This window comes from Lepisosteus oculatus, unplaced genomic scaffold, assembly GCF_040954835.1.
Source record: "Lepisosteus oculatus isolate fLepOcu1 unplaced genomic scaffold, fLepOcu1.hap2 HAP2_SCAFFOLD_48, whole genome shotgun sequence".
Classification (NCBI taxonomy): Eukaryota; Metazoa; Chordata; class Actinopteri; order Semionotiformes; family Lepisosteidae; genus Lepisosteus; species Lepisosteus oculatus.
In genome coordinates, this window is record NW_027168020.1 from 1,896,354 (window position 1) to 1,915,104 (window position 18,751).

General features: G+C 55.2%; 10 non-coding genes across 10 annotated transcripts; 5 read left to right on the forward strand and 5 right to left on the reverse strand.

Annotated features, from left to right (window-relative positions):
• Positions 1–1,176: 1,176 nt before the first annotated feature.
• Positions 1,177–1,295, forward strand: LOC138230344 (5S ribosomal RNA). Its single transcript, XR_011186371.1, has one exon. It is a non-coding gene; the product is annotated as a 5S ribosomal RNA (ribosomal RNA).
• Positions 1,296–1,931: 636 nt separating this feature from the next.
• Positions 1,932–2,095, reverse strand: LOC138230114 (U1 spliceosomal RNA). The gene has a single exon (XR_011186159.1). It is a non-coding gene; the product is annotated as a U1 spliceosomal RNA (small nuclear RNA).
• A 1,807-nt stretch (positions 2,096–3,902) lies between these two features.
• Positions 3,903–4,021, forward strand: LOC138230162 (5S ribosomal RNA). The gene has a single exon (XR_011186203.1). It is a non-coding gene; the product is annotated as a 5S ribosomal RNA (ribosomal RNA).
• A 635-nt stretch (positions 4,022–4,656) lies between these two features.
• LOC138230141 (U1 spliceosomal RNA) lies at positions 4,657–4,826 on the reverse strand. The gene has a single exon (XR_011186185.1). It is a non-coding gene; the product is annotated as a U1 spliceosomal RNA (small nuclear RNA).
• Positions 4,827–11,766: 6,940 nt separating this feature from the next.
• LOC138230090 (5S ribosomal RNA) lies at positions 11,767–11,885 on the forward strand. Its single transcript, XR_011186137.1, has one exon. It is a non-coding gene; the product is annotated as a 5S ribosomal RNA (ribosomal RNA).
• A 636-nt stretch (positions 11,886–12,521) lies between these two features.
• On the reverse strand, positions 12,522–12,685 carry LOC138230123 (U1 spliceosomal RNA). The gene has a single exon (XR_011186168.1). It is a non-coding gene; the product is annotated as a U1 spliceosomal RNA (small nuclear RNA).
• Positions 12,686–14,492: 1,807 nt separating this feature from the next.
• On the forward strand, positions 14,493–14,611 carry LOC138230091 (5S ribosomal RNA). Its single transcript, XR_011186138.1, has one exon. It is a non-coding gene; the product is annotated as a 5S ribosomal RNA (ribosomal RNA).
• A 636-nt stretch (positions 14,612–15,247) lies between these two features.
• LOC138230124 (U1 spliceosomal RNA) lies at positions 15,248–15,411 on the reverse strand. Its single transcript, XR_011186169.1, has one exon. It is a non-coding gene; the product is annotated as a U1 spliceosomal RNA (small nuclear RNA).
• A 1,807-nt stretch (positions 15,412–17,218) lies between these two features.
• On the forward strand, positions 17,219–17,337 carry LOC138230092 (5S ribosomal RNA). The gene has a single exon (XR_011186139.1). It is a non-coding gene; the product is annotated as a 5S ribosomal RNA (ribosomal RNA).
• A 636-nt stretch (positions 17,338–17,973) lies between these two features.
• Positions 17,974–18,137, reverse strand: LOC138230115 (U1 spliceosomal RNA). The gene has a single exon (XR_011186160.1). It is a non-coding gene; the product is annotated as a U1 spliceosomal RNA (small nuclear RNA).
• Positions 18,138–18,751: the final 614 nt, after the last annotated feature.

An 18,751-nucleotide genomic window follows, 5' to 3' on the forward strand; every position in this document is an offset into this window, starting at 1 on the left:
CTTATCGCGTGTGAGCACCGACAATGGCCACAATGCCGGGGAATGGCACCTGTAAAGTGTTAATTGGGGCACAGGAACAGCCCGTCTCGTCTCGGGGGGGCCGGCTTCAGAGACAATACAGCAAACACAGCGGGGCGGGGGAAGAAGACGACACCACACATGCGGGTACATTCAGCTCCGGCGGGAACGAGACATTTGTCGGTCTTTTCAAGTGCCGAGAGCCGAGCAATCCTTCACTTGTATCGTTTCTCCCCGGTGACTAGATCTGGCCCTGCGACTCTCGACTGGGCTCACCCCCGGGGCAGCCCAGCAGGTGTGAGCCTGGCCGGCACCCGGATGGGAGATTCCACCCCGGAAAAGCTCCGGTTGCTGCTGCTCCTGCAAGAGGTGCGACTGGGACCAGTAGGGAGTGCTCACCCTGCGGGCTGTGTGGCTCTCTTACGCCCCAGCCTCCTGATGGCGACACTCTGCTGCACAAACAGGCGCCGTCCTTCGGGGGAGGCGTCAAACCGAGGTCCCGACCCTCCTTGGCCATTAGGAAACCCCAGGGCGTCTCTCAAAAAGAGACACCGGGGGTGTCCCTCTGGTGTTAGTGCTCCCCTTTACCCATCAGTCGGGGTCTCCTCCTAATCCCCGTCTCACCTGTAACAATCAATGACGAGGCCCCCCTGTCCGTGAGATTTAGTACTCGCGCAAGAGACCGGGGGCAGAGCGCGAACGCGGTCCCCCGCCCCCCACAAAGTGCGCGCTCCGGGTTCCCTCTCGGGGCCCTGCAACACAGCGGAAGGGCAGCGAGAAGGAGCCTCTTGCTCTGACGCCGCAAGGCCACAAGAGGGCGGAGGCGCCGCGCGCCCGGCCGACGTGTTGGACCGGTGCGCTTTACGTGCTGAAATAAACACGCGAAAGCCCCGAAATGTTTCCAGAGTGCTGTGCACTGGAGGTTTTTGTCTGGTGAAGACTTGCCTGGTGCTCCTCCGTGCAGATTGTTTGTCCTCCTCCAGTGCGGGACGAGCCAACACAAGGTAGCGCATTCGCCAACATCCAGGCATGCAATGCGATTTGGAAAGCAGCTCCTTTCCAAAGAGTTGCACACGAACGATCCTTCAGTCCCGCTCGGGGGGCACGGAACCCCCGCCACACACAGCTTCAAGTAGCGAGTCAGGCGCCGGGGCTTTCGCTTATGGCCACACCACCCTGAACACGCCCGATCTCGTCTGATCTCGGAAGCTAAGCAGCGTCGGGCCTGGTTAGTACTTGGATGGGAGACTGCCTGGGAATACCAGGTGCTGTAAGCTTTTGCTCTCCCGGCCAGCAGGGGTCGCCGTTGGTGCCGTAGGCTTTGGGAGGAAAACCTGCAGGATGGAAAGGTGATCTATAGCCTCATCTCTAGAGATGTTTTGTTGCTGTGGCATGTGTGTGACCCATATTCCAAAAAAAAAACCCGTCTGTAAAACGAATATCGAAGCTGCCTCTAAATCTGCAAATGAAGATGAGTCGATAAACCACTCGTTTTTCGTATAACTAGACATATATTCATTTGTTACCGATTTCATTCATTGAGCACGGATACAATAGAGGTACAGCCATTCACTGTTTGACATGTCTGCACTGGTACAGAACCGAGCAATCAGAAAACGGGTGAAACTGTCTTTAGACTCAGCATACAGTACCGAGGCCCCCCATGACCAAATAAAGGCTAACCTCGATAATCAGCCTAAAGAACGCAGACTACAGCAAAACGACTGACTTTGAAAAGGGAATGAACGTCCGGAAGGAGTAGTGGAACTAGCTTGAGATGCTTCTCCGGACCCCTAACTAAAAGCCAGCGAGAACCAGCAGCGGCGTCCACTCCTGTCGAACCGGGATCCTTCCGCAGCCACGCAGCTCGTGGTGTCCTAACCTTCCTGTATCTGATTTTGGACCAAGCACATCAGGGGAGAGCGCGAACGCAGTCCCCCACTACCAGAAATTATGCAGTCGAGATTCCCACATTTGGGGAATTCGCAGGGGTCAGCACAGCCGGAGTGCAATGGCCGAGCCTCGCCCTGGGTGAACCTCCTTCTTGATCAAGGTATCTCCCCTGCCAGGTAAGTATGAGTTAAACAGGCCCCTGCAAGCGGCCCGCACCCACAGCACAAATCGCGGAGCCTAGGCCACCTCCTCGCCCCGCATGCCACCGCCTCCTGCTGGGCCCACTCTTTCACACACTCACACGCCACACTAACACTCAAAAGTGTGGGCAAAACGAGAAAACGAGCGCGCCGTTTCCTACACATCTGCAGTCGCCGTTGCGCATTCGCAGCATGTCCCGGGATGCAATTCAGCCTCATTTGCATAACTCCAGACCGGCAGATCGCCACGCAAGCTCGCGACGTGCGCCTGCCACACACCGAACAAACCTTTTCAGCAATTTCCAAAAAACGGGCCTGCTCGCCTGCCCACAAGGCTCCGTCTCTTACCTGCTCTCCAGAGCCTGCTGCCTTCTGTGCTTTTCTCTCGGCACCGCTGCAGCGCACACAACTCCTGCAGCGGGAGGGGGGGAGAAAGTTCCCGCGCTCCGCCGCAGGGAAGGCTCGCTCCGTGCGCACACGTCCTTTCGATGCCAGTCCAACAAGTGCTCCGCATTAGCTGCGTCGGGGCTCCGGCGTGTCGCACCTCACCTCACCTCGCACTGCCCCCTCCTTGAATGTCTGCCGCTGGGCATGCCCCGCTCTCCTCCGCCTTATCTTATCGCGTGTGAGCACCGACAATGGCCACAATGCCGGGGAATGGCACCTGTAAAGTGTTAATTGGGGCACAGGAACAGCCCGTCTCGTCTCGGGGGGGCCGGCTTCAGAGACAATACAGCAAACACAGCGGGGCGGGGGAAGAAGACGACACCACACATGCGGGTACATTCAGCTCCGGCGGGAACGAGACATTTGTCGGTCTTTTCAAGTGCCGAGAGCCGAGCAATCCTTCACTTGTATCGTTTCTCCCCGGTGACTAGATCTGGCCCTGCGACTCTCGACTGGGCTCACCCCCGGGGCAGCCCAGCAGGTGTGAGCCTGGCCGGCACCCGGATGGGAGATTCCACCCCGGAAAAGCTCCGGTTGCTGCTGCTCCTGCAAGAGGTGTGACTGGGACCAGTAGGGAGCGCTCACCCTGCGGGCTGTGTGGCTCTCTTACGCCCCAGCCTCCTGATGGCGACACTCTGCTGCACAAACAGGCGCCGTCCTTCGGGGGAGGCGTCAAACCGAGGTCCCGACCCTCCTTGGCCATTAGGAAACCCCAGGGCGTCTCTCAAAAAGAGACGCCGTGGGTGTCCCTCTGGTGTTAGTGCTCCCCTTTACCCATCAGTCGGGGTCTCCTCCTAATCCCCGTCTCACCTGTAACAATCAATGACGAGGCCCCCCTGTCCGTGAGATTTAGTACTCGCGCAAGAGACCGGGGGCAGAGCGCGAACGCGGTCCCCCGCCCCCCACAAAGTGCGCGCTCCGGGTTCCCTCTCGGGGCCCTGCAACACAGCGGAAGGGCAGCGAGAAGGAGCCTCTTGCTCTGACGCCGCAAGGCCACAAGAGGGCGGAGGCGCCGTGCGCCCGGCCGACGTGTTGGACCGGTGCGCTTTACGTGCTGAAATAAACACGCGAAAGCCCCGAAATGTTTCCAGAGTGCTGTGCACTGGAGGTTTTTGTCTGGTGAAGACTTGCCTGGTGCTCCTCCGTGCAGATTGTTTGTCCTCCTCCAGTGCGGGACGAGCCAACACAAGGGAGCGCATTCGCCAACATCCAGGCACGCAATGCGATTTGGAAAGCAGCTCCTTTCCAAAGAGTGGCACACGAACGATCCTTCAGTCCCGCTCGGGGGGCACGGAACCCCCGCCACACACAGCTTCAAGTAGCGAGTCAGGCGCCGGGGCTTTCGCTTACGGCCACACCACCCTGAACACGCCCGATCTCGTCTGATCTCGGAAGCTAAGCAGCGTTGGGCCTGGTTAGTACTTGGATGGGAGACTGCCTGGGAATACCAGGTGCTGTAAGCTTTTGCTCTCCCAGCCAGCAGGGGTCGCCGTTGGTGCCGTAGGCTTTGGGAGGAAAACCTGCAGGATGGAAAGGTGATCTATAGCCTCATCTCTAGAGATGTTTTGTTGCTGTGGCATGTGTGTGACCCATATTCCAAAAAAAAAACCCGTCTGTAAAACGAATATCGAAGCTGCCTCTAAATCTGCAAATGAAGATGAGTCGATAAACCACTCGTTTTTCGTATAACTAGACATATATTCATTTGTTACCGATTTCATTCATTGAGCATGGATACAGTAGAGGTACAGCCATTCACTGTTTGACATGTCTGCACTGTTACAGAACCGAGCAATCAGAAAACGGGTGAAACTGTCTTTAGACTCAGCATACAGTACCGAGGCCCCCCATGACCAAATAAAGGCTAACCTCGATAATCAGCCTAAAGAACGCAGACTACAGCAAAACGACTGACTTTGAAAAGGGAATGAACGTCCGGAAGGAGTAGTGGAACTAGCTTGAGATGCTTCTCCGGACCCCTAACTAAAAGCCAGCGAGAACCAGCAGCGGCGTCCACTCCTGTCGAACCGGGATCCTTCCGCAGCCACGCAGCTCGTGGTGTCCTAACCCTCCCTATCTGATTTTGGACCAAGCACATCAGGGGAGAGCGCGAACGCAGTCCCCCACTACCAGAAATTATGCAGTCGAGATTCCCACATTTGGGGAATTCGCAGGGGTCAGCACAGCCGGAGTGCAATGGCCGAGCCTCGCCCTGGGTGAACCGATTTCGATTTTTAAGAACTTTATTTCCTTTTCACAAAAAAATACAGGAAATCACAAATCAGAAAGCTTTACATTAATATACATACTTAAAACAGTATATATGATCACATCTCATTACATTTTGACACGGTAACAGTTACATAGCAACAATTTTCTTTTTTTCTGGTGCAAATCACATTCTTTATTTAAACATGATAATGTTTTTCACAGTTTCTTGAGATACTGTCCAATGCCCTCTATTTCCCACAGATTTTCTGCTTCCTCCCTCCCTTCTCTCCACAGATCTCTGAGGTAATAGTTCTCTCGGGTGATGAACAGGGCCAGGCTACCTGCTGCCTTGACTGGGACCTCGATGCCTTTGAACAGCCCCATGTTCCTCACTCTCCACAGGGCGTCTTTCCCACTGTTCACCACGGCCCAGATCCTGTCAAACACGTCAGGAGGAAGTTTGACAGGAGAGATGCCGTATATGATGAAAGCAGCGGTCAGGGTAAATTGGGGCGAGAGAGCCTGCAACCAATCTTCAAACTGTGCCCAGAAGGCCTTAGCAAAAAAGCAGGACCACAGGAGATGGGTCACAGTCTCCTCCTCGCCGCAGCCCACCCTAACGCAGCGAGGGCTGGGGGTGAGGCCCCTACGGTACAAGAAAGTTCGTACCGGTAAGCACTGGTGGACGACACTCCAGGCTAAATCTCTGTGAATGTTGCACAGAAATTTAGAGGATGTGTGTTTCCACACCTTCCTTGTTTGGGCTGATGTTAAAATGCCCACAGGGGTCTGCCTATTGTTCTGGGGTGCTACGAAATCTTCCAGTTTTTGGACGCTGACATCTCGGAGGGGAATATGGCCAATTGGGTGAGATCTTAGAAAACTTTTAACTGTCCCATAAATTGCAGGGCATGTGTCAGAGAGTGGGACGTCCAGCTTGGGTCTGACACCCCACACTCTGAACACCTCCCTACCTACCCAGAGCCTGGAAAAATAAGTCCAGGTACGCGCTGCAGGTGCTGTTGCAAAGCCTCTCAGCACAGAGGCCAGGAAAATGCACAGCAGCTTCGTAGCAATATCTGGGACAGACTTCCCCCCTGAGGGTAGCGGCCTGTACATTATTTCCCTTCTGAGTCTTTCCTGCTTCCCACCCCATAGAAATTGAAACATCAATCTCCTCAGCACCGCCGCAACACGGTGTGGGATTGGGAAGGTAGAAGCCAGAAAATTCAAGACAGGCAAGAGCTCGGCTTTGATGACCAGCACCTTCCCTGTCATGGTGAGGTCTCGGTCCTTCCATTGCATCAGTTTTTTGTTTAAGATTGGCAATTTGTTCTGCCAATTTACTGTTCCCATCTCTTCTCCAAAATACACCCCCAGGACCTTAATTCTCTTCTCTTGCAGCCTGAGATCATGTCCTTCTTTTGGCTCCCTCCAGTTCTGATAAAAAATCTCACTCTTAGATGTGTTAATTTTTGCGGAGGAAGCCAAAGAGAACCGATCACAGCACTGCAGAGCTCTGCTAATTGAGGCATTGTCAGAGAGGAGCAGGGTGACGTCATCCATGTATAGAGACGTCTTTACCTCTCCTCCCCCACTTCCAGGCACTGGTATCCCATTAATGGCCTGATCCTGGCGCAAGGCACAGGCTAAGGGCTCCATAGCCAAAACGAATAACAAGGGGGATAATGGGCAGCCCTGCCTCACCCCTGAACAGACTTCAAAGGTGCGTGATCTATTGCCATTAACCATGACTCTGCTGTTGCTACCTGTGTACAGCAGGTTAATCCACTTTCTCATGATGGGGCCAAACTTCATTTGCTCAAGTACCGATGTTAAGTACTGCCGGTTTAGGCGGTCAAAGGCCTTTTCTAGGTCTACACCTAAAATGCACAGAGGGAGGGAGCGATCCTCAGAGTACAGACAGACATCCCTCAACAAGGCCAGGTTGTCGCTCATCAGGCGTCCTGCTATCCCACAAGTCTGTTCTTTCCCTACCAGTGAGGCCACTACATTTTGTAGGCGCAGGAAAAGGGCTTTGGACAGGATCTTAGTGTCCACGCCTAACAGGCTGAGGGGTCTCCAGTTCTTTATGTCATTTTTTGCTCCTTTCTTAAACAAGAGAGAGATAGTGCCTTCTCTTAAGGAGTCAGGCAGCAATTCTGTCTTGTAGCTTTCCTCGAATAGGAGCAGTAGCGGATCCTGAAGCAGATCCCAAAAGGTGCAATAAAATTCTTTAGGGAGCCCGTCAGCACCCGGAGTTTTCCCCTTCTGTAAGCTCTCCATAGCCTGTCTCAGCTCTTCTACTGTCAAATCCCTCTCAAGTACTTCCCTATCTTCTTCACTCAAAATGTTTTCTAGCTTTGAGGTAAAAAAATGAATATCTTCATCCTTTACCTCTGTAGAACTGTACAGTCTTGAGTAGAAGGCCTCGGTGCAGGAGAGGATAGCACTCGGCTCTGTTCTCTCTCGTCCCTCCTCATCAACTACACTTTCCATGACAGTCTTGGAGCCTACCACTTTCCTGAAAAAGAAGCGAGTACACTTCTCATTTTCTTCCAAGAACTGCACTCTGCTTCTTAACAGCACTCCTCGACTACTTTCTTCGGCTATGCTCCGGATGTCCTTTTTTAAAAGGGCGATATCCTCGAGCACATCGAAGCCACTGTGCAGCATCGTGTAGAGACGCTGCAGCTGCCTCTGTTTCCTGGCTAGCACTCCTCTCCGTCTGGCAGCAGCCTTCCTTCCCTCAGCCATGAAAAAGGCCTTTGTCCTCACCTTCACCTCCTCCCACCACTCTCCTACTGACCCGTACAGACACTGCAAGGACAGCCACTGTGATAGTTTCTCCTTGTAGCGGGATACTACCCCCTCGTTCTCTAGCAGCTTTGTGTTGAGTTTCCAGAGGCCTGGGCCAAAGACAGTCCCGCCCTGGAGTTCCACTCTACACCCTAAAGCCTGATGATCTGAGAAGAAGACAGGCTGAAGAGTGACCCCAACAACTTTCACTCTCTCTGAGACAAAGCAATAGTCAATTCTGGAGCTGCTATTCCTCCCTGACCATGTATATCCTGCTGTTGTGGGATATATACATCTATATGTGTCTGAGAGTTTAAAGTCTTGAACTAAGTTTTGCAGGGCCAGTGAGCTGGAATCCAATTTTATCGGCGAGCTAGACTGCCTGTCTGTGTGCTCTAAGATACAATTAAAATCCCCTCCCACTATCACGTCTGTGCTGCATAACAATAGGGGGGAGAGTGCCTTGAGTAGCTCCACCCTTCCTCCTACGTCAGTAGGGCAATACACATTGATTAGCCGCAGGTTAACGGTCCCCCATTCCACATCCACACACAGCAACCTGCCATCTATGACCCTCTGAATACTTTTCAATTTGAATGCCCATCCTTTGAAAAGAATGGCCACGCCAGAGGCTCTGTTGTTATTGTCCCCTGACCAAACAGAAGGCCCTTTATCCCACCTATCTTCAAAACTTTTATACCTCTCTTGATAGGCTAAAGCACACTCCTGCAACATCAACACATCTCCCTCTCTCTGCTGGAGGTAATCAAAGACAGACTGGCATTTAACTCTGTCATTGATACCTCTTGTGTTAAGAGAAATTATGTTAAGAGCCATATTACATAAGAAAGTGGAACCAGTCTTTACAAAACACATTTCTCTTCGGTCTCACCTGTTACCTTTTTCTTTTTCTTTTTCTTCTTACCAATTTCCTGCCAGCCATCCTCTGAATGAGCCTTCATCAGGGTGGCAGCAGTAAAAGCGTTCACAGAGTCCATTTCAAGGAAGGGGGTAGAGGGAGGGGTGGAGAGGTTCCAGCTGTCCCCATCGCCATGCTCTCCTTCCTCCTCGCTCGGGGAGAAAACAGAGTCATTTTTTCTTTTCCTCAAGTCCAGCTCCTGGGAGCACTGAGGGGAAAGGGGTGCAGCCGATGCACCAGTCTCCTCTTCCCCCTCACCCACCAGCTGCTGCAGATCCTCCGTGATGGACTGGATGGAGGAGAGGAGGGCATCTGTAGCACTTGCAGAGTCTGAGAAAAGCAGCTCCGCTGAATCCTGGGTATCCTCGCTGGACCCGCTCCACCGGGGGGCCCCACACTGGCCCTCGTTCTGAGGAGCAGGAGTGGGGGAGGGGTCCTCGCTGTTCTCGGGGGTTTTCAAACCCTCGTGCTTGTCTGGTGCAGTCTGCGGTTGTGGGGGCGTAGTGGATTTCTCTTCCACCAGCCCCGGAGCCACAGCAGGACTGATCCTGGCTGGAGGCTGAGAGTCTTTGTCCAACAAGGGTTCTTTGTTTGACTTGTTGTTTGCTTTGGATTTTCGGGCCGGTTTGGCTGAAACAAGCACTGCCTCATCCTTTCTCATTTTGAGTTTATTGGCGTAGGCGTGAGGGCAGTTCTTAAAAACGTGTCCTTCCGAGCCACATAAATTGCACTTTGGCAGCATTGAACAGTCAGAGGCTAAATGTCCCTGTTTGCCACAGGTCTTGCAGCATTTCACAGTGCAGGACGATGCCAGGTGTCCCACAGCACCACAGCGCCGACACACCTTTGGTTGTCCCACATAAAACACATAGCCATTGCAGGCGCCCAGCCGGATTGTAGAGGGCAGGTGCCTTAAGCCTCCATTTACGCTGTCCGGTAGCAAGCGAACCTCGAATTTCCTTGCTCCTGTTTTTATACCATCAACATCTCTAACCTCAGTTCCATGGTGGACGGTGCAGTACTGGTTAAGCCAGGTGTGAATGTCCTCCGTCTTTGCCAGTTCCGAGAACATAACAACATGCACCGTTTTCCTCTCTCTCTGTGTCAGAGGCTGCAAGTTGATCTTCTCAAGTGCAGGAACTTTGCCTCTTTTTGCCTCAAACACATCCACGCATTGTTCAAACAGAGGATAGGTAGCAAATACAACCTCAAATGCTTTCTGACCTGGGAGAGCGAAGATGAAATCCAAGTGCCGAGGTTCAAAGCCAAGTTCCTTCTGTAACACTTTTCTGCTGAACTGCATACGATCCATGAAGAGGTCATCCAAGAGCTCAAAACGTACAGCATTCTTACGGGATCCAAAGGTTGCCATTTCAAAAACCACAAATCGAACACTGCTTCCAACAAAAGAAAAACAATCCAACTACTCAACCTACAGGCTGATCAAGGTATCTCCCCTGCCAGGTAAGTATGAGTTAAACAGGCCCCTGCAAGCGGCCCGCACCCACAGCACAAATCGCGCAGCCTAGGCCACCTCCTCGCCCCGCACGCCACCGCCTCCTGCTGGGCCCACTCTTTCACACACTCACACGCCACACTAACACTCAAAAGTGTGGGCAAAACGAGAAAACGAGCGCGCCGTTTCCTACACATCTGCAGTCGCCGTTGCGCATTCGCAGCATGTCCCGGGATGCAATTCAGCCTCATTTGCATAACTCCAGACCGGCAGATCGCCACGCAAGTTCGCGACGTGCGCCTGCCACACACCGAACAAACCTTTTCAGCAATTTCCAAAAAAAGGGCCTGCTCGCCTGCCCACAAGGCTCCGTCTCTTACCTGCTCTCCAGAGCCTGCTGCCTTCTGTGCTTTTCTCTCGGCACCGCTGCAGTGCACACAACTCCTGCAGCGGGAGGGGGGGAGAAAGTTCCCACGCTCCGCCGCAGGGAAGGCTCGCTCCGTGCGCACACGTCCTTTCGATGCCAGTACAACAAGTGCTCCGCATTAGCTGCGTCGGGGCTCCGGCGTGTCGCACCTCACCTCACCTCGCCCTACCCCCTCCTTGAATGTCTGCCGCTGGGCATGCCCCGCTCTCCTCCGCCTTATCTTATCGCGTGTGAGCACCGACAATGGCCACAATGCCGGGGAATGGCACCTGTAAAGTGTTAATTGGGGCACAGGAACAGCCCGTCTCGTCTCGGGGGGGCCGGCTTCAGAGACAATACAGCAAACACAGCGGGGCGGGGGAAGAAGACGACACCACACATGCGGGTACATTCAGCTCCGGCGGGAACGAGACATTTGTCGGTCTTTTCAAGTGCCGAGAGCCGAGCAATCCTTCACTTGTATCGTTTCTCCCCGGTGACTAGATCTGGCCCTGCGACTCTCGACTGGGCTCACCCCCGGGGCAGCCCAGCAGGTGTGAGCCTGGCCGGCACCCGGATAGGAGATTCCACCCCGGAAAAGCTCCGGTTGCTGCTGCTCCTGCAAGAGGTGTGACTGGGACCAGTAGGGAGCGCTCACCCTGCGGGCTGTGTGGCTCTCTTACGCCCCAGCCTCCTGATGGCGACACTCTGCTGCACAAACAGGCGCCGTCCTTCGGGGGAGGCGTCAAACCGAGGTCCCGACCCTCCTTGGCCATTAGGAAACCCCAGGGCGTCTCTCAAAAAGAGACGCCGTGGGTGTCCCTCTGGTGTTAGTGCTCCCCTTTACCCATCAGTCGGGGTCTCCTCCTAATCCCCGTCTCACCTGTAACAATCAATGACGAGGCCCCCCTGTCCGTGAGATTTAGTACTCGCGCAAGAGACCGAGGGCAGAGCGCGAACGCGGTCCCCCGCCCCCCACAAAGTGCGCGCTCCGGGTTCCCTCTCGGGGCCCTGCAACACAGCGGAAGGGCAGCGAGAAGGAGCCTCTTGCTCTGACGCCGCAAGGCCACAAGAGGGCGGAGGCGCCGCGCGCCCGGCCGACGTGTTGGACCGGTGCGCTTTACGTGCTGAAATAAACACGCGAAAGCCCCGAAATGTTTCCAGAGTGCTGTGCACTGGAGGTTTTTGTCTGGTGAAGACTTGCCTGGTGCTCCTCCGTGCAGATTGTTTGTCCTCCTCCAGTGCGGGACGAGTCAACACAAGGGAGCGCATTCGCCAACATCCAGGCACGCAATGCGATTTGGAAAGCAGCTCCTTTCCAAAGAGTTGCACACGAACGATCCTTCAGTCCCGCTCGGGGGGCACGGAACCCCCGCCACACACAGCTTCAAGTAGCGAGTCAGGCGCCGGGGCTTTCGCTTTCAGCCACACCACCCTGAACACGCCCGATCTTGTCTGATCTCGGAAGCTAAGCAGCGTCGGGCCTGGTTAGTACTTGGATGGGAGACTGCCTGGGAATACCAGGTGCTGTAAGCTTTTGCTCTCCCGGCCAGCAGGGGTCGCCGTTGGTGCCGTAGGCTTTGGGAGGAAAACCTGCAGGATGGAAAGGTGATCTATAGCCTCATCTCTAGAGATGTTTTGTTGCTGTGGCATGAGTGTGACCCATATTCCAAAAAAAAAACCCGTCTGTAAAACGAATATCGAAGCTGCCTCTAAATCTGCAAATGAAGATGAGTCGATAAACCACTCGTTTTTCGTATAACTAGACATATATTCATTTGTTACCGATTTCATTCATTGAGCACGGATACAATAGAGGTACAGCCATTCACTGTTTGACATGTCTGCACTGGTACAGAACCGAGCAATCAGAAAACGGGTGAAACTGTCTTTAGACTCAGCATACAGTACCGAGGCCCCCCATGACCAAATAAAGGCTAACCTCGATAATCAGCCTAAAGAACGCAGACTACAGCAAAACGACTGACTTTGAAAAGGGAATGAACGTCCGGAAGGAGTAGTGGAACTAGCTTGAGATGCTTCTCCGGACCCCTAACTAAAAGCCAGCGAGAACCAGCAGCGGCGTCCACTCCTGTCGAACCGGGATCCTTCCGCAGCCACGCAGCTCGTGGTGTCCTAACCTTCCTGTATCTGATTTTGGACCAAGCACATCAGGGGAGAGCGCGAACGCAGTCCCCCACTACCAGAAATTATGCAGTCAAGATTCCCACATTTGGGGAATTCGCAGGGGTCAGCACAGCCGGAGTGCAATGGCCGAGCCTCGCCCTGGGTGAACCTCCTTCTTGATCAAGGTATCTCCCCTGCCAGGTAAGTATGAGTTAAACAGGCCCCTGCAAGCGGCCCGCACCCACAGCACAAATCGCGCAGCCTAGGCCACCTCCTCGCCCCGCACGCCACCGCCTCCTGCTGGGCCCACTCTTTCACACACTCACACGCCACACTAACACTCAAAAGTGTGGGCAAAACGAGAAAACGAGCGCGCCGTTTCCTACACATCTGCAGTCGCCGTTGCGCATTCGCAGCATGTCCCGGGATGCAATTCGGCCTCATTTGCATAACTCCAGACCGGCAGATCGCCACGCAAGCTCGCGACGTGCGCCTGCCACACACCGAACAAACCTTTTCAGCAATTTCCAAAAAACGGGCCTGCTCGCCTGCCCACAAGGCTCCGTCTCTTACCTGTTCTCCAGAGCCTGCTGCCTTCTGTGCTTTTCTCTCGGCACCGCTGCAGTGCACACAACTCCTGCAGCGGGAGGGGGGGAGAAAGTTCCCGCTCTCCGCCGCAGGGAAGGCTCGCTCCGTGCGCACACGTCCTTTCGATGCCAGTCCAACAAGTGCTCCGCATTAGCTGCGTCGGGGCTCCGGCGTGTCGCACCTCACCTCACCTCGCACTGCCCCCTCCTTGAATGTCTGCCGCTGGGCATGCCCCGCTCTCCTCCGCCTTATCTTATCGCGTGTGAGCACCGACAATGGCCACAATGCCGGGGAATGGCACCTGTAAAGTGTTAATTGGGGCACAGGAACAGCCCGTCTCGTCTCGGGGGGGCCGGCTTCAGAGACAATACAGCAAACACAGCGGGGCGGGGGAAGAAGACGACACCACACATGCGGGTACATTCAGCTCCGGCGGGAACGAGACATTTGTCGGTCTTTTCAAGTGCCGAGAGCCGAGCAATCCTTCACTTGTATCGTTTCTCCCCGGTGACTAGATCTGGCCCTGCGACTCTCGACTGGGCTCACCCCCGGGGCAGCCCAGCAGGTGTGAGCCTGGCCGGCACCCGGATGGGAGATTCCACCCCGGAAAAGCTCCGGTTGCTGCTGCTCCTGCAAGAGGTGCGACTGGGACCAGTAGGGAGTGCTCACCCTGCGGGCTGTGTGGCTCTCTTACGCCCCAGCCTCCTGATGGCGACACTCTGCTGCACAAACAGGCGCCGTCCTTCGGGGGAGGCGTCAAACCGAGGTCCCGACCCTCCTTGGCCATTAGGAAACCCCAGGGCGTCTCTCAAAAAGAGACGCCGTGGGTGTCCCTCTGGTGTTAGTGCTCCCCTTTACCCATCAGTCGGGGTCTCCTCCTAATCCCCGTCTCACCTGTAACAATCAATGACGAGGCCCCCCTGTCCGTGAGATTTAGTACTCGCGCAAGAGACCGAGGGCAGAGCGCGAACGCGGTCCCCCGCCCCCCACAAAGTGCGCGCTCCGGGTTCCCTCTCGGGGCCCTGCAACACAGCGGAAGGGCAGCGAGAAGGAGCCTCTTGCTCTGACGCCGCAAGGCCACAAGAGGGCGGAGGCGCCGCGCGCCCGGCCGACGTGTTGGACCGGTGCGCTTTACGTGCTGAAATAAACACGCGAAAGCCCCGAAATGTTTCCAGAGTGCTGTGCACTGGAGGTTTTTGTCTGGTGAAGACTTGCCTGGTGCTCCTCCGTGCAGATTGTTTGTCCTCCTCCAGTGCGGGACGAGTCAACACAAGGGAGCGCATTCGCCAACATCCAGGCACGCAATGCGATTTGGAAAGCAGCTCCTTTCCAAAGAGTTGCACACGAACGATCCTTCAGTCCCGCTCGGGGGGCACGGAACCCCCGCCACACACAGCTTCAAGTAGCGAGTCAGGCGCCGGGGCTTTCGCTTTCAGCCACACCACCCTGAACACGCCCGATCTTGTCTGATCTCGGAAGCTAAGCAGCGTCGGGCCTGGTTAGTACTTGGATGGGAGACTGCCTGGGAATACCAGGTGCTGTAAGCTTTTGCTCTCCCGGCCAGCAGGGGTCGCCGTTGGTGCCGTAGGCTTTGGGAGGAAAACCTGCAGGATGGAAAGGTGATCTATAGCCTCATCTCTAGAGATGTTTTGTTGCTGTGGCATGAGTGTGACCCATATTCCAAAAAAAAAACCCGTCTGTAAAACGAATATCGAAGCTGCCTCTAAATCTGCAAATGAAGATGAGTCGATAAACCACTCGTTTTTCGTATAACTAGACATATATTCATTTGTTACCGATTTCATTCATTGAGCACGGATACAATAGAGGTACAGCCATTCACTGTTTGACATGTCTGCACTGGTACAGAACCGAGCAATCAGAAAACGGGTGAAACTGTCTTTAGACTCAGCATACAGTACCGAGGCCCCCCATGACCAAATAAAGGCTAACCTCGATAATCAGCCTAAAGAACGCAGACTACAGCAAAACGACTGACTTTGAAAAGGGAATGAACGTCCGGAAGGAGTAGTGGAACTAGCTTGAGATGCTTCTCCGGACCCCTAACTAAAAGCCAGCGAGAACCAGCAGCGGCGTCCACTCCTGTCGAACCGGGATCCTTCCGCAGCCACGCAGCTCGTGGTGTCCTAACCTTCCTGTATCTGATTTTGGACCAAGCACATCAGGGGAGAGCGCGAACGCAGTCCCCCACTACCAGAAATTATGCAGTCAAGATTCCCACATTTGGGGAATTCGCAGGGGTCAGCACAGCCGGAGTGCAATGGCCGAGCCTCGCCCTGGGTGAACCTCCTTCTTGATCAAGGTATCTCCCCTGCCAGGTAAGTATGAGTTAAACAGGCCCCTGCAAGCGGCCCGCACCCACAGCACAAATCGCGCAGCCTAGGCCACCTCCTCGCCCCGCACGCCACCGCCTCCTGCTGGGCCCACTCTTTCACACACTCACACGCCACACTAACACTCAAAAGTGTGGGCAAAACGAGAAAACGAGCGCGCCGTTTCCTACACATCTGCAGTCGCCGTTGCGCATTCGCAGCATGTCCCGGGATGCAATTCGGCCTCATTTGCATAACTCCAGACCGGCAGATCGCCACGCAAGCTCGCGACGTGCGCCTGCCACACACCGAACAAACCTTTTCAGCAATTTCCAAAAAACGGGCCTGCTCGCCTGCCCACAAGGCTCCGTCTCTTACCTGTTCTCCAGAGCCTGCTGCCTTCTGTGCTTTTCTCTCGGCACCGCTGCAGTGCACACAACTCCTGCAGCGGGAGGGGGGGAGAAAGTTCCCGCTCTCCGCCGCAGGGAAGGCTCGCTCCGTGCGCACACGTCCTTTCGATGCCAGTCCAACAAGTGCTCCGCATTAGCTGCGTCGGGGCTCCGGCGTGTCGCACCTCACCTCACCTCGCACTGCCCCCTCCTTGAATGTCTGCCGCTGGGCATGCCCCGCTCTCCTCCGCCTTATCTTATCGCGTGTGAGCACCGACAATGGCCACAATGCCGGGGAATGGCACCTGTAAAGTGTTAATTGGGGCACAGGAACAGCCCGTCTCGTCTCGGGGGGGCCGGCTTCAGAGACAATACAGCAAACACAGCGGGGCGGGGGAAGAAGACGACACCACACATGCGGGTACATTCAGCTCCGGCGGGAACGAGACATTTGTCGGTCTTTTCAAGTGCCGAGAGCCGAGCAATCCTTCACTTGTATCGTTTCTCCCCGGTGACTAGATCTGGCCCTGCGACTCTCGACTGGGCTCACCCCCGGGGCAGCCCAGCAGGTGTGAGCCTGGCCGGCACCCGGATGGGAGATTCCACCCCGGAAAAGCTCCGGTTGCTGCTGCTCCTGCAAGAGGTGCGACTGGGACCAGTAGGGAGTGCTCACCCTGCGGGCTGTGTGGCTCTCTTACGCCCCAGCCTCCTGATGGCGACACTCTGCTGCACAAACAGGCGCCGTCCTTCGGGGGAGGCGTCAAACCGAGGTCCCGACCCTCCTTGGCCATTAGGAAACCCCAGGGCGTCTCTCAAAAAGAGACGCCGTGGGTGTCCCTCTGGTGTTAGTGCTCCCCTTTACCCATCAGTCGGGGTCTCCTCCTAATCCCCGTCTCACCTGTAACAATCAATGACGAGGCCCCCCTGTCCGTGAGATTTAGTACTCGCGCAAGAGACCGAGGGCAGAGCGCGAACGCGGTCCCCCGCCCCCCACAAAGTGCGCGCTCCGGGTTCCCTCTCGGGGCCCTGCAACACAGCGGAAGGGCAGCGAGAAGGAGCCTCTTGCTCTGACGCCGCAAGGCCACAAGAGGGCGGAGGCGCCGCGCGCCCGGCCGACGTGTTGGACCGGTGCGCTTTACGTGCTGAAATAAACACGCGAAAGCCCCGAAATGTTTCCAGAGTGCTGTGCACTGGAGGTTTTTGTCTGGTGAAGACTTGCCTGGTGCTCCTCCGTGCAGATTGTTTGTCCTCCTCCAGTGCGGGACGAGTCAACACAAGGGAGCGCATTCGCCAACATCCAGGCACGCAATGCGATTTGGAAAGCAGCTCCTTTCCAAAGAGTTGCACACGAACGATCCTTCAGTCCCGCTCGGGGGGCACGGAACCCCCGCCACACACAGCTTCAAGTAGCGAGTCAGGCGCCGGGGCTTTCGCTTTCAGCCACACCACCCTGAACACGCCCGATCTTGTCTGATCTCGGAAGCTAAGCAGCGTCGGGCCTGGTTAGTACTTGGATGGGAGACTGCCTGGGAATACCAGGTGCTGTAAGCTTTTGCTCTCCCGGCCAGCAGGGGTCGCCGTTGGTGCCGTAGGCTTTGGGAGGAAAACCTGCAGGATGGAAAGGTGATCTATAGCCTCATCTCTAGAGATGTTTTGTTGCTGTGGCATGAGTGTGACCCATATTCCAAAAAAAAAACCCGTCTGTAAAACGAATATCGAAGCTGCCTCTAAATCTGCAAATGAAGATGAGTCGATAAACCACTCGTTTTTCGTATAACTAGACATATATTCATTTGTTACCGATTTCATTCATTGAGCACGGATACAATAGAGGTACAGCCATTCACTGTTTGACATGTCTGCACTGGTACAGAACCGAGCAATCAGAAAACGGGTGAAACTGTCTTTAGACTCAGCATACAGTACCGAGGCCCCCCATGACCAAATAAAGGCTAACCTCGATAATCAGCCTAAAGAACGCAGACTACAGCAAAACGACTGACTTTGAAAAGGGAATGAACGTCCGGAAGGAGTAGTGGAACTAGCTTGAGATGCTTCTCCGGACCCCTAACTAAAAGCCAGCGAGAACCAGCAGCGGCGTCCACTCCTGTCGAACCGGGATCCTTCCGCAGCCACGCAGCTCGTGGTGTCCTAACCTTCCTGTATCTGATTTTGGACCAAGCACATCAGGGGAGAGCGCGAACGCAGTCCCCCACTACCAGAAATTATGCAGTCGAGATTCCCACATTTGGGGAATTCGCAGGGGTCAGCACAGCCGGAGTGCAATGGCCGAGCCTCGCCCTGGGTGAACCTCCTTCTTGATCAAGGTATCTCCCCTGCCAGGTAAGTATGAGTTAAACAGGCCCCTGCAAGCGGCCCGCACCCACAGCACAAATCGCGCAGCCTAGGCCACCTCCTCGCCCCGCACGCCACCGCCTCCTGCTGGGCCCACTCTTTCACACACTCACACGCCACACTAACACTCAAAAGTGTGGGCAAAACGAGAAAACGAGCGCGCCGTTTCCTACACATCTGCAGTCGCCGTTGCGCATTCGCAGCATGTCCCGGGATGCAATTCGGCCTCATTTGCATAACTCCAGACCGGCAGATCGCCACGCAAGCTCGCGACGTGCGCCTGCCACACACCGAACAAACCTTTTCAGCAATTTCCAAAAAACGGGCCTGCTCGCCTGCCCACAAGGCTCCGTCTCTTACCTGTTCTCCAGAGCCTGCTGCCTTCTGTGCTTTTCTCTCGGCACCGCTGCAGTGCACACAACTCCTGCAGCGGGAGGGGGGGAGAAAGTTCCCGCTCTCCGCCGCAGGGAAGGCTCGCTCCGTGCGCACACGTCCTTTCGATGCCAGTCCAACAAGTGCTCCGCATTAGCTGCGTCGGGGCTCCGGCGTGTCGCACCTCACCTCACCTCGCACTGCCCCCTCCTTGAATGTCTGCCGCTGGGCATGCCCC